Genomic DNA, 15,321 nt, shown 5'->3' on the forward strand with positions numbered 1-15,321 from the left:
GCTTCCACAGTCCCTGCACACCGAAGGTGGTGTTGGACAGTGGAAATCGCTGCAGCACAAGCGGTTTGGTGGTTAGTGGACCCTGCCTAACGCTCTCCCTGCTTCTGACGAAGCGGCAGCAACCTGTCCCTAAGCTCAGATCAGCAGCAGTAAGATGGCGGTCGGCGGGAACGCCCCTTTATAGCCCCTGTGACGCCGCAGACAGCAAGCCAATCACTGCAATGCCCTTCTCTAAGATGGTGGGGACCAGGATCTATGTCATCACGCTGCCCACACTCTGCGTTCACCTTCATTGGCTGAGAAATGGCGCTTTTCGCGTCATTGAAACGCGACTTTGGCGCGAAAGTCGCGTACCGCATGGCCGACAAGCACAGGGGTCGGATCGGGTTTCATGAGACGCCGACTTAGCCAAAAGTCGGCGACTTTTGAAAATGATCGACCCGTTTCGCTCAACCCTAGTGTTGAGCATTCCGATACCGCAAGTATCGGGTATCGGCCGATATTTGCTGTATCGGAATTCCGATACCGAGTTCCGATATTTTTGTGGTATCGGAAATCGGAATCGGAAGTTCCCAGTGTATGGTTCCCAGGGTCTGGAGGAGAGGAGACTCTCCTTCAGGCCCTGGGATCCATATTCATGTAAAAAATAAAGAATAAAAATAAAAAATATGGATATACTCACCCTCGGACGGCCCCTGGCTCTCACCGCTGCAAGCGTCTGCCTCCGTTCCTAAGAATGCAGTGAGTGTAGGACCTGCGATGACGTCGCGGCTTGTGATTGGTCACGTGAGCGGTCACATGAGCGGTCACGCGACCAATCACAAGCCGCGACGTCATCAAAGGTCCTTCACTCTGCATTCTTAGGAACGGAGGCTGCCGGTTACATCGCTAAGGTCCAGGGTCCACCGGAGGGGTGAGTATATCGATATTTTTTATTTTTATTCTTTATTTTTTACATGAATATGGATCCCAGGGCCTGAAGGAGAGTTGAGTGTAGGACCTGCAATGACGTCGCGGCTTGTGATTGGTCGCGTGAGCGGTCACATGAGCGGTCACGCGACCAATCACAAGCCGCGACGTCATCAAAGGTCCTTCACTCTGCATTCTTAGGAACGGAGGCTGCCGGTTACATCGCTATGGTCCAGGGTCCACCGGAGGGGTGAGTATATCGATATTTTTTATTTTTATTCTTTATTTTTTACATGAATATGGATCCCAGGGCCTGAAGGAGAGTTTCCTCTCCTTCAGACCCTGGGAACCATCCAGGATACCTTCCGATATTTGTGTCCCATTGACTTGTATTGGTATCGGGTATCGGTATCGGCGAGATCCGATATTTTGCCGGTTTTGACCGATCCAATCCGATACCAATACTTTCGAATATCGGAAGGTATCGCTCAACACTAGTCAGTAGTGTCTGCCTGCTGGACAGGAGACTTGTGAATCTTTTACCATCCAGTATCACCAGTGCGACCTTTGATTAGCACCGATGATGTCATGCCAGCCCTGCTAATCAAAAGCCGCAATGAGAATCTTAGAAGGTGAGAGATTTGTAAGCCTCCCATCCAGCATTAAGAGAGCACTGACCTGTGGACCAGAATCCCACGAAATGGTCTGCCCCACTCTAGTTATCAATATCATTCTAGTGGAACAACCCTTTTAAATAAAAAAAAATCATTGATGTTGCAGTACACTCATGAATAAGAATGTGACAGTATAGCTAAAATAAGTACTGGTATTTTCTTATGTGGTAGAGAGATCATTGGCCCCTGAAGTACTACAGTAACCCAAGACGTAAACTATGCACCCCCTATAGTTACACTCTTGCCCATGACTTCATAGTATACAACTGAAGTGACCGCCTAGAACAGAGCTGCAGAGATCCTGTGTGCCTCAGTACAGCTACCCTGCACATCTCTGCCATGGTTATGAGGTCATTAAAAAGGTTGGTTAATACTTTTTTATGATGGCCTATCAATATTTGATTAGGGGGTGATACCGGGCACCCCTGCCGATAAGTTGTTACTGACGCTGATGGCAGTACTGAGATCCTGTTAGAACACAGCAACTCCATCAAAACTATAGTGACTAGGGCACTGATGGCGAACCTATGACACGCGTGTCAGTGCTGACACGCGTAGTCATTTTCAGTGACACGCGGCCGCCGGCCGCGGCCCCATAGAAATTGCATCCTTAAATTGCATGGCAAGTAGTGTTGAGCATTCCGATACCGCAAGTATCGGGTATCGGCCGATACTTGCGGTATCGGAATTCCGATACCGAGTTCCGATACTTTTGTGGTATCGGGAATCGGTATCGGATCCATATTAATGTGTAAAATAAAGAATTAAAATAAAAAATATTGATATACTCACCTCTCCGGAGGCCCCTGCACCTTACCGCTGTTAACCGGCAGCCTTCTTTGCTTAAAATGAGCGCGTTTAGGGCCTTCCATGACGTCACGGCCCTAAACGCGCTCATTTTAAGCAAAGAAGGCTGCCGGTTAACAGCGGTAAGGTGCATGGGCCTCCGGAGAGGTGAGTATATCAATATTTTTTATTTTAATTCTTTATTTTACACATTAATATGGATCCCAGGGCCTGAAGGAGAGTTTCCTCTCCTTCAGACCCTGGGAACCATCAGGATACCTTCCGATACTTGGTGTCCCATTGACTTGTATTGGTATCGGGTATTGGTATCGGCAATATCCGATACTTTTCGGGTATCGGCCGATACTATCCTATACCGATACTTTCAAGTATCGGACGGTATCGCTCAACACTAATGGCAAGCCGTTCCAATTTTTTATTGGATCGGATGCCATGCATGAGGCCTGTAGGCCGAAACAACAGAGCTCTGGCGCAGAGCGTCTAGTCCTGGGACTTCCGGTAGACCCGGCGCAGCTCCTGGAATTCCCAGGCCTAGACGCTCTGCGCCGGAGCTCTGTTGTTTGGGCGGCATTGCGCTGCTCCTTGCTGCGCCGGCCGGAAGTTCGGGCCTACCGGAAGTCCCAGGCCTAGACGCTCTGCGCAATGCTGCTTGGGACGCACTTCTGAGGCCTGAGGTGATCGCTGTCTGGAGGCCCTTTGATTGCTGTCTGCAGGCCCTGTGATTGCTGTCTGCAGGCCCTGTGACTACTACAGCAACCATCATCCAGTGAACTGTGGGGTGTCATTGGCCATTACTGAGATAAGTGAGCAAAGGCTTTGGCTGTGAAGACATGATGGGAATTGTAGTTTTGCAACAGCTGGACTGTCACAGGTTCGCCATCACTGGAAGAATTCCCCCTCCCCCTCACTTATCTTAGTTCACGGCACCCCATACAAGTTAAATAATAGCAAGACCAACAAAAGAAACCAACTGACAGATGAACAATGAAGTCACTAAGCAATAAGTTAATTATAATTATTCATATTTGTTATTTAAACTATACATGTCGCAAAATTATGGGTTTTTTTATCAAGGTGACACACCACCCAAGTTATGTTCGGTTTTTTGGCGAATTTTGACACACCAAGCTCAAAAGGTTGCCCATCACTGGACTAGGGGATTGATCTTCAGTACCTGGACACAGCCATAGTAGAAGTAATGATGTTCTGTGTTCTGGAACCATCCGTGATCTTCCTGGCACCGTTAGTACCAGCTGATTGGTGGGGGTGCCCAGTGTCGCACCTCTACCTCGCACCTCCACCGATTAGATATTGATGACCTATCCTAAGGATAGGCCATCATTAAAAAGTAGTAGCCATCACTTCTTTATAGTCATTCTAAATAAAGCTTTGGTTGGATTTAAGATGAGAGGGTTAAATGTTTGGTGAAATAATGTTGTCCCTGATCACCGCAATGTGACTCTGTATTGTGCATTGATTAGTCTGGTTTCAACACTTTAAAACCAGGTTGTTTAATATTAAAATCTTACGTTCCAATATAACGCAGCTATTTGGTCTCTGACTGCAGATTAATGTTATACAATGGAATAGCTGAGTAAGTACATCGGCTTCTTGGCTGTAACTTTATGAAGCACTTTATCTGATTAAAATATCTCTTTTAATCAGAGATATGGCAATTTCCTCTTTCTTAAATGGAACTGGGCTGGGTCATGTCTGGAAATCGCTGGAGTAGTTTTTCTTGTTCTTGTCTCTGGGGAGCCAGATGTCATTTGTTACAGTTAAAGCTGAGCTGAATTATGCCTGTAAAATATTGCTAAATTAATTTAGGTGCTTCAATAAATCAAGAAATTGATCAGCTTATGCTGAAAGTCTGCGTCACTGCAGGGTCAGACTCTGCATAGACAGAACGGGCCATGCTTCTGGACTCTATAATTAGGGCCTGCTACTTCATTCCATCAATGAGGGTTTTTTATTTAACAGGAGTAAGAAAGGTTGAAGGAAGGTTTAATGGATACATTAATAATGAAAGCAAAATGTTCCAGATTCTTCTTTGTTTCGCAGACATTATTTTGTGACTCATGGAAGTTTATTAATATATTTAATGTTGATACAAATATGACAAGAATATATTAATTAAAAAAGCATTAAAGGTGTTGTCCAGGACTTACATATTGGTGTCCTATATATGGCATGGGTTATCAATATCATAGAATCATAGATCATAGAATCATAGAATGGTAGTGTTGGAAGGGACCTCCTGGGTCATCTGGTCCAACCCCCTGCTCAAAGTAGGATTCAGTAAATCATACCAGACAGATGTCTGTCCAGCCTCTGTTTGAAGACTTCCATGGAAGAAGAACTCACCACCTCTCGTGGCAGCCTGTTCCACTCATTGATCACCCTACCTGTCAAAATTTTTTTTCTAATATCTAGTCTGTGTCTCCTCCTATTCAGTTTCATCCCATTGCTTCTAGTCTTTCCGTGTGCAAATGAGAATAAAGATGATCCTTCCACAATGTGCCAACCCTTGAGATATTTGTAGACCGCTATTAAGTCTCCTCTCAGTCTTCTTTTTTGCAAGCTAAACATTCCCAAATCATATGACCGTTCCTCATAGGACATGGTTTGCCGACCGGTCACCATTCTGCTCGCACTTCTCTGAACTTGCTTGAGTTTGTTGATGTATTTTTTAAAGTGTGGTGCCCAAAACTAGACACAATATTCCAGATGAGGTCTGACAAAAGAGGAATAGAGGGCAATAATGACTTCACGTGATCTAGACTGTATGCTTCTGTTAATACATCCCAGAATTGCATTCGCCTTTTTTGCTGCGGCATCACACTGTTGACTCATGTTCAGTTTATGATCTATTAGTATACCCAAGTCTTTTTCACATGTGCTGTTGCTTAGCCCTATTCCTCCCATTCTGTATATGTTTTTTTCATTTTTTATTGCCCAGATGTAGTACTTTGCATTTTTCCTGTTAAAAACCATTGTTAGTTGCTGCCCACTGCTCCAATTTATTTATATATTTTTGAATCCTCTCTCTTCTCTATTATTAGCTATCCCTCCTAGCTTTGTGTCATCAGCAAATGTAATAAGTATACCCTCAATTCCTTCATCTAAATCATTGATAAAGAATCAAGATGTTGAATAATACAGGGCCCAGGACAGAACCCTGTGGTACCCCACTTGAGACATTCTTCCAACTGGATGAGCAGCCATTTACGACCACTCTTTGCCTTGTCCATTCCATACTTAGTCATTTTTTCAATAAGGATGGTGTGAGATAATTTGTTAAATGCTTTGCTGAAGTCAAGAAATACTATATCTTCAGCATTTTCCTGATCCACTCAGTCAGTGATTTTGTCATAGAAGAAAATTAAGTTAGTCTGACATGACTTATTAGTTACAAACCCATGCTGACTCTGGTTAATCACTTCATTCTTATCCAGGTACTTACATACATGTTAATAATTTGTTCAAAGATCTTTCCTGGTATAGACATCAGACTCACCGGCCTATAGTTCCCTCAGTCCACCTTCTTCCCCTTTTTGAAGATAGGAACATTTGTCCTTCTCCAGTCTTCTGGGACTTCTCCTGTTCTCCAAGAATTTTAAAAAATTATGGAGAGTGGTTCAAAAATATCTTCTGCTATCTCCTTCAGTACTCTGGGATGTAATTCATCTGGACCTGGAGACTTGAATTCATTCATGTTAGCTAAGTGTTTCATCACTTTCTTTCTGTTTATAGATGTCCTGGATTCTTCTTTTCCCCTAAAAGGACAGTGAAGATCAGTTGATGTTACATTTCCTCTCTGAGAGAAAACAGATGCAAAATAGGAATTTAAAAGTTTGGCCTTCTCAACATTCTTTCTTACCATTTCATCATTTTCAGCATGTAAAAATCCTGTAGCATCTTTGACTTTTCTTTTACTTTTTACATATCCCCAAAATCCTTTTTTATTGCTTTTTGATGTCTCTTGCAAGCCTTAATTCATTGTTAGCTTTAGATAATCTTATTCGTGCCCTGCAGGTTCTGCAGAATATCAGATCAATATCAACTAGCACTTCCAGCAATCAGCTGTTATCTGCTCCAGAGGCCGGATGCAAACAAAGTCTAGAGCTGGTTCGGCACGGCTCCATACACAGCCTAGTGGCTGCATTCAGGTACTGCAGATCAGCACTTATTCATCTGAATATTGCGGCCCCATCCATACAGCAGGCCACCGCTGGAGCAGATAACAGCTCATTGATGGCGGAGTGTGTGTCGGACTATCATTGATCTGATATTCATAACTAATTCCAGAGATTAGCCATCAATATGTTAGTCCTACACAATCATTTTTTCCCTCTGCTGCCTTATGAAGGCCTTTTTTTGTGGGACAAGTTGTAGTTTTAAGTGACACCAAGTTAAATAAAGAAAAAAATATCCAATTGGGATGGAATACTATATATATAAAAAGACAACACAATTTTGCTGTTATATTTTTGGTTTTGTTAATTTTTCTGTAAAAATTACATGTTAAAGGGGTCTGCCACTTTCTTCTGTTAGTGCAGTTTCCTCACACATTGAACAGCACTCCTGTCCACACAATGGCTGCTTGTGGTCATATGACCAGATTTGTCCATCATCCTCTTTGAACAGTAAAACACCTTACAGAAAAAGCAGCTTTCCTATTGGAAGATGCTGATGCAGGTCAGGTGGCTTGAAGTGCTGGTCAGTGTGTGAGGAAAACAACTGCACCAACAGGTCAGTATGGTTACCTGATACCAATTTGTATCACTTGTGTTTCACTACTCTGCTTAAACCATTTTTTTGTAAGTTTTTCTATTTTTCTTCATACAGGTTTTTATATGCAAAAAAACCCTGATGTAATTGCACTGTTGTGTTTCTGTCAATCAATTAAAGTTAGTCCCGCCTTCATAAATGGGTATTGTCGGATAGTGCTAGTAAATACAAGACATTTTGCAATTTACTGCCTACTAAACTTTTCAGTGGTACTTGAGATAGTAACACTTTTCTTTTGATCACATCTTGTTGGCTTGGTGACCGACCACCTCAGACAGCAGGTAATGTACAGAAGTTACAAGCTCCTTTTTTATTGAACTTGTAAGCACTGTTTTGAAGTTGGTCAGGATTGCTAGAGCGCAATGTTGCCTCCTAATTATGGCCAGCTTTAGCATAATGCTTACAAGCTAGACAACAGCGGAGGACAGTCTCCGAGGCAACTAGTTTATAAACAAAAGTAAAGAAAAGTGTGAATATCTCAAGAATGGCAGTAAATTTTAATAAATGGTTAATTGCAGCACTAAACAGCAATATCCATCTATGAACATGGAATTAACCCTTTAAATTATACAATTAATTTTGTACAGTAACTACAATAATGAAATGTATTTCTCACAGAATTATGAATCCCACAAAGATTTTACAAGGGTGTGCATGGCATTTTCAATGTATTTTCCATTGTCTTATAGAAAACATGCTACAAAAACACTTTGACAAAAATCGTAAGTGTCAAACCTAAATTTATGTAAAACAAGCTGCTCCCAGGGGTTATATTTGTCAGCAAACTTCTTTAACCAGTTCAACACTGGAGCATTTTTCATGACCGAGTACATTTTTGGGGTTTTTAAAACATGCAGTTCTGAGAAAATCTCTGTTTCATTTGCTTCAGATCTACCATTTCTTTAAATGCTGAGCTCTGTATAACCCCACCCATCCCACTGTTTGGCAGCTTTCTGTGTATACAGTGCATAGGCAGAAACATTTCAACGCAGCTGGAGCTTGAGGTGAGGCGGGGTGGACTGAGATCATTGGAGACCCCAGTCGAGGACCTGGCAAAGGCTCAGGATCCAAAGCCCAAACCCAAGGTGGAGGTTGCACTGCAGGTCTCAAAATAGGATCCTGATTCCAAAGCGGAGGTGTCTGTGTCAGCACGGCTGAGGTCCTGCGACTGGACGGAGCCACTTAAGGCTATGGTGGCAGCCCTGGTGGTGAGTACACCTCAGTCCTCGAGAGAGATATCAGCCCAGGAAGCCCCCATCCCCCAAACACAGCAGTCCGTGGCAGAGACCCCAGCCCTGGACCCCACTAATGCCGGATGAGTGGCGAAGGTTATTCAGGGGAAGAAGGAGCAGGAGCAGGTGCTGCAGCTCCAGTGTATGTGTCCCAGGGCACATACTGGACCACCTAGATGAGGCAATGAGGACAGGTCAGACCTGTACTGCTACAGTGTTCATTGCACTTAAATAGAAAAAGAAAAGAGGAACTGTTCTATGTTAATGTAGGCAAAAGGCCCTGTGTTAACTGGGAACCCCGGTTTTGGCAAGGTCGACCAACGTTGTGTATTCTTCCCTCCTCTCAGTCTGTTTTATGCACATTAGTGTATTCCCCTGCTGCATTTAGGGACTTTGAACCTCTTAAGCGTCTCAAACCTTTTCTGCTTCAATTTACTGTGCACAATGCCCTGTGGACTCTATCCCATCTCCCCATGTACTCTGACTCCTGTTTTTCCATGAACATTGCCCAAGGGACTGCGAGCTTGATACTAGGGCAGCATTGTGCAATTTAAAGGGACTGCTGTTCCCAATAGGGGAGGGAGTCAAACGGACAACCTGAAGAATCAAGCCGAATCAGGACTGTTTGAACTGTACCAATGTCTTAAAGGACTGAGGAGAGACTTCCAATGACTGTGCTCACTGACTGATGAGCCATTGTTGTGTGGGCTTAAGGGCCATTGTTTTACAGTAAAACATGGACAAAGATGAACCATAGTTCTATGGTTGTAACCGAGAGGACCAACTAAAGTGCTGTGGAGGAGGACTTGGTAAGCACACAAGGACTGCTGGGCAGTTGTTATGTTGGCCTACTGGCCCACAAACTAGAGTCTTTTTGTTCCGGGGTAAGTGTTTTCTCTGGCATTGTACACTATTTATCCTGGCAAGAAGAGACTGCCGATTTTGTGTGTTTATGCGCGTTTTATATGCCTTCGTTTTATATGCCGCGTTTTATATTGTCTTCCAGGTTTCAGAATGATCCAGGACAACTATGTTCAAAGGGGGAGGAATGTAATAATGATGGACTGTTCTGTTGCATTTTTACCCATGAAGAAAACAATAGCGCTATGTGTACAGTGGTATGCAGTTTCATATGTAGTATGAATAGTGATGTGCATCTTTGATATTGTAGGATGGTAATGTACAACCTATAAGAACATAAGGTGTTAATGTAAAATGTAAGTAGTGCATAGTACAGATAAAGCACAGGGATAGACCTGAAATAGTATAGTACTGTTTATACAGTTGTGGCTTAGCAACTGCATAGGACATAAGATAAGAACAATAGGTTTAGTCTATAGGATAGGATACAGTTAAGGGACAAAACTAGTCCAGGGTGTTGGCACAAGTTTTAGTAAGGAGTGTGCAATTCCTGGTAGTGAATGAGATAGGGAAGTACTGTGACAAGGTCAAGTTCAGGTGCAGTGGGATGCTAAGGCCAGCATGGGTTAATCATTCGAGGCAGTGGGAGGAAATACTGATTTCCCTTGTAGACATTCCTGCAACATCTCGAGCCTAGGGCTTGGTTCAGGTAATATTGAGAGTGGTTTTCTGACAACTGAAGGTCGGTGGATGTGGAATCGTGTGAAGAGCAGGTGGCTGGTCCCAGGTGCACTGCTGAAGTGGACAGGACATCCCTAAGGCTGATGAAGTCAGTGGACTTAGGGATAGTCCAGGACGAACACATGGTAGAGTTGAGTATACATTTTAGGGTACTTTCACACTTCTGTCTTTTGTTCACCGTTGCAATCCGTCGTTATGGTCAAAAAACGGATCCTGCAAATGTGCTTGCAGGATGCGTTTTTTGCCCATAGACTTGTATACGCGACAGATCGCGATGGATGGGCACACGTCGCATCCGTCATGCGACGGATGCGTCATGTTCTGGCAGACGCGACTCACAAAAAAATGTTCATTGTAACTTTTTTTGTGCGACGTGTCCGCCATTTCCAACCACGCATGCGCAGCTGGAACTCCACCCCCTCCTCCCCACTCATCACAATGGGCAGCGGATGCGTTGTAAAACTGCATCCGCTGCCCATGTTGTGCTAAATTTAGCACAACGTCCGTCGGTACGTCGGGCCGTCATTTGCGACGGCCCCGTACCGACGGAAATGTGAAAGTACCCTTACAAAGGAAGTATGCCATATCACGCTTACTACTCCCTGATGAACTTAAACTGACCCCTAAACATTTTCTTGTTGCAATGAACTTGGTGTAACCTGAATTATGTGCAGCAGTTCCTGAAGGTGGAGTCCTGGAGGCAGCGGAGGCCTGCGGCCTACAAGTTAGTGTGATGCACCCCACATCTGACAGTACTCTGGGAATGGGACACTGTTTTCATGTAAAGTGCCAGAGCATAACCGGACAGCAGCTCGGTCATTACTTTCTCTCTTGGCTACTTTACACATACATGACTGTACTAGCTCCAGCTTGGTCAAACAAACAGCTCTTCTCCATAGCAAACACTGATACATGGTTGTCTGCACATACTGTATCCTTTGCAGACTCTTCTCAGAGAGTTCCCCAAACCAGCACTGATTGTGGAAACTTCACACAAGACCTCAAGCAGCTTGGATTGTCTGTCTCTCCACTCTTCCTCCAGACTCTGGGACCTGATTTCCAATGTCTAGTGTGAGGTTTCCACAATCAGTGATGGTTTGGAGCCATGTCATCTGTTGATATAGGTCCACTGTGTTTTATCAAGACCAAAGTCAGCGCAGCCATCTATCAGGAAATTTTAGAGCATTTCATGCTTCCCTCTGCCGACAAGCTTTTTGGAGATGGAAATTTTATTCTCCAGCAGGACTTGACATCTGTCCATACTGCCAAAACTACCAAATCCTGGTTTTAAAAAAACAGTATCACTGTGCTTGATTAGCCAGCAAACTCATCTTACCTTAACCCCATAGAGAATCTATGGGGTATTGTCAATACGAAGATGAGAGACACCAGACCCAATGCAGACTGAGCTGAAGGCTGCTATCAAAGCAACCTGGGCTTCCATAACACCTCAGCAGTGCCAGAGGCTGATCGCCTCCATGCCACGCTGCTTTGATGCAGTAATTGATGCAAATGGAGCCTCGACCAAGTATTGAGTGCATTTACTGAACATACATTTCAATAGGCCAACATTTCGGATTTTAAAATAATTTTTTTCTAGCTGGTGTTATAAAGTATTCTAATTTACAGAGATAATGACTTTTGGGTTTTCATTGGCTGTAAGCTATAATCACCAACATTAACAGAAATAAACACTTGAAATAGATCACCCTGTTTGTATTGACTCTACATAATACAGCCCTGGCAAAAATTAAGAGACCACCACATCAAAACCCTGTCAAGTGCAGCCCAATCTACAGACCTGAACTCCATTGAAAACCTCTGGAATGTAATCAAGAGAATGATGGATAGTCACAAGCCATCAAACAAAGAAGAATTGCCTAATTTTTTGCGCCAGGAGCAGTGTGAAAGACTGGTGGAAAGCATGCCAAGACACATGAAAGCTGTGATTAAAAATCATGGTTATTCCACAAAATATTGATTTCTGATCCCCTTTTTCCTTATGAGGATCTACCATAAAGTAAAGTAGAAACTGTCCACGTTATTTTCTTACATGTTAATTTAGCCATATGTTTGACTTTGGTAACCGGGGAGCTGGTAGCCCTCCCGGTATGAGGCCATGTGCACACGTTCAGTATTTTTCTAATTTTTTTCGCTATAAAAACGTGATAAAAACGCAACATGTTCATTAAATTTGCGGAATTGTGGGGATTCCGCACAACTAGGAATGCATTGATCTGCTTACTTTCTGCATGTGGCTATGCCCACCATGCGGGAAGTAAGCAGATCATGTGCGGTTGGTACCCAGGGTGGAGGAGAGGAGACTCTCCTCCACGGACTGGGTACCATATAATTGGTTAAAAAAAAAGGATTAAAATAAAAAATAGTGATATACTCACCTTCGATGGCCCCCGCAGTCTTCCCGCCTCTCAGGTGCACGCTGCCGCTTCCGTTCCTATAGCTGGTGTGTGTGAAGGACCTGTGATGACATCGCGGTCACATGACCGTGATGACGTCGCGGTCACGTGACCGCGACATCATCGAAGGTCCTGCACACACCATCTATAGGAACGGACGCCACTGAGGAGATCGGCTGTCTGCAGAAGGTGAGTATAACCATTTTTTAAATTTTTATTATTATTTTTAACATTCTATCTTTTACTATTGATGCTGCATAGGCTGCATCTATAGTAAAAAGTTGGTCACAAGTGTGACCAACCTGTCAATCAGTTTTCCAAGTGATGCTACAGATTGCTTGGAAAACTTTAGCATTCTGCAAGCTAATTACGCTTGCAAAATGCTAAAAAAAACACGAAAAAAACGGAAAGAAAACGCAAAAAGAAACATGCGGATTTCTTGCAGAAAATTTCCGGTTTTCTTCAGGAAATTTCTGCAAGAAATCCTGACGTGTGCACATACCCTAACACTTAGGTGATCTGTTCATCTTACTCCTACCTAAGGGGTGGTCTTTTCTTGTGTTCAGGGTTCAAAGCTAATACAATGGATGCTCAGTGCTCACTAAGTTAGACACGTGGTCTCGTTTGTTTTACTTATGTTGACTTGTCTTGCTTTTCTGTACTCTCGATGGATGGTCAGACCATGATATTTTGTTCTTCAATAAGACTTGTTTTCTCATATCAATTTTGTTATATATTTCAGAAACACGTTGAATAAATTATACGTGTCTGTATGAACTTCACTAGATTGCATTTTTCATTTTTGCAATCCACCATCTGGATTTTTGGGTTATAAATTATAATATAATTTGTTCATATTTACCTCAGTGTGCCAGAGTTTATCTTTCTCTTTTGGACTATTTTTATTCCTGGGCACCTTTTTGCAGTGAGCACCTTAAAACATTAGTATTGCTGTTTCTAAATGATTATGAAATTGATTTCTTTGTATTATTTGAGCACTGCTTTTTTTTGTTAATTTTGACCATTTTTCTTTGTTAGAAAAAACACAAAAAATATTGCTTGGAAATTCGGAGACACATTGTCAGAAGTTTATAGAATAAAAGAACAATTTACATTTTGCTAAAAAATATACATATAAATAGAAAAATATGACAAACTGAGCATTTTACAGTGGTCTCTTAATTTTTGAAAGAGCTGAATATGAGTTTCGCTTTTTGTATTTCAGAACTGAAATAAAATAACTTTTTGATGATATTCTAATTTTGTGAGATGCAGCTGTACACAGCATGAAATAAGCCCCCACTAATACCACAACACTTAACACTGCAACCTGGTATTAGGAGGAGTTGGAACGGGGGTATCTCTCTCCCTTGGCCAACAACACCGACCATGTCGCACACCAGGCGAACACATCTCCTGGAAATGCCTGACCCAGGATAGCCAACAGAGTGGGCAGCCATTAAACTAACGTGCCCCAAGGTCGAGGATCACACCGTGGGACTCCCAGGAAGTAGAATGAAGACATTGTTTCTTACAGAGCCATTACCTGGGCTGAATTCAATGGGCTAAGAATCTTCTGATTAATGTACACCAGGTCCCATATGATTACCATGCCTGAAGAATACTTTCATTGACACCAAATTTTTTATCTTCTCCAGTGAAAAACCAACCATACAATTGGTAGCTGCTAACCAGTTGACCATTCCTGTGTCAGGAGTAGTGTGAATGACAATAAGAGTGTGCGGAAAGGATCTGGGGAAGAAAGGAATCATGTTAGTAAAAGGCACAGTGGGGGAGGACCCATCGTTACTCTGGGGATGAAAGTAATGAGAAGTAGTGGCACAGTTCCTGACAGACAGAAGGCGAGGGAGCAGCTGGGCGCTTGTGACCCAACACCGTCCGAGTAATAGAGTATTCCAACTGCTTGTTCTCATTAGCCAGATTCAGAAGTTACCAACTTTGTCTGATCACATCGGAAAAGTGGTGTTATGCCCAGAAGCTGCAGTGATTCTGCAACCAGGACAAATGGTAGTCACCATGTCAGTCTTGGCCCATGTGTCGTTAGAAGGGGTACATGTACAACTTGAACCCCCAGAGGAAGAGGAAGTAACCCTGAGACTACTTATCACTCGCAGCTTAGCAACTGTGCACCAAGGACCTGTACTGGGGAGGTACACTAACTTAAGTGGGGCAAACCTGCTGCAGATCCCCAGGAAGTAAGTAGCTTAAATTTATGTGGAAGACTTCATGTAGTCCGACTCCATAGAACTGACTCCACTGAAAGGGAATCTGTGGACCCTTCGGTGTCCCTCAACCCAAAGGAATATAGAGGTCAAGACAGAGCTGGCAGCAATATTTTGGAGCAGATGAAAGCGAACCTGATAGAATTCAACCACAGGCAAGTGGGACACGTAGAAGACCTGGTGAAACGATATCAGGGGAATGGACCAAGGATATTCAGCATGAGATCCCAATAGGAAGTACAGCCCACATCCGAGAAAGGTACCATCAGATTCCACTCCTAATGTACCAGAAAGTAAAAGACTTGTTGTCACATATGCTACGAAATGGAGAAATGTGGGAGAGAACCCCTGGGCTACACCCATTGCACTGCTCCAGAAGAAGGATGGGACATTAAAGTTCTGTGTGGACTACAGGTGATTGAACACCTGCACTGTACAAGACTTATACCCACTGTGGAAGATAGAAGAGTCCCTGTACGACTTAGGACAAGCCAACTACTTTTCCTCTCTTGATCTGGCCAGTAGCCATTAGCATGTCTTTATGGCTGCAAAAGACCGAATGAAGACTCCATTCATCCTTCCCATGGGGTTATTCAAGTTCAACTGGATTCCGTTCAGGTTAAAAAAGTGCCTCAGGAATGTTCCA

Source organism: Ranitomeya variabilis, chromosome 4 (assembly GCF_051348905.1).
Source record: "Ranitomeya variabilis isolate aRanVar5 chromosome 4, aRanVar5.hap1, whole genome shotgun sequence".
Taxonomy (NCBI): domain Eukaryota; kingdom Metazoa; phylum Chordata; class Amphibia; order Anura; family Dendrobatidae; genus Ranitomeya; species Ranitomeya variabilis.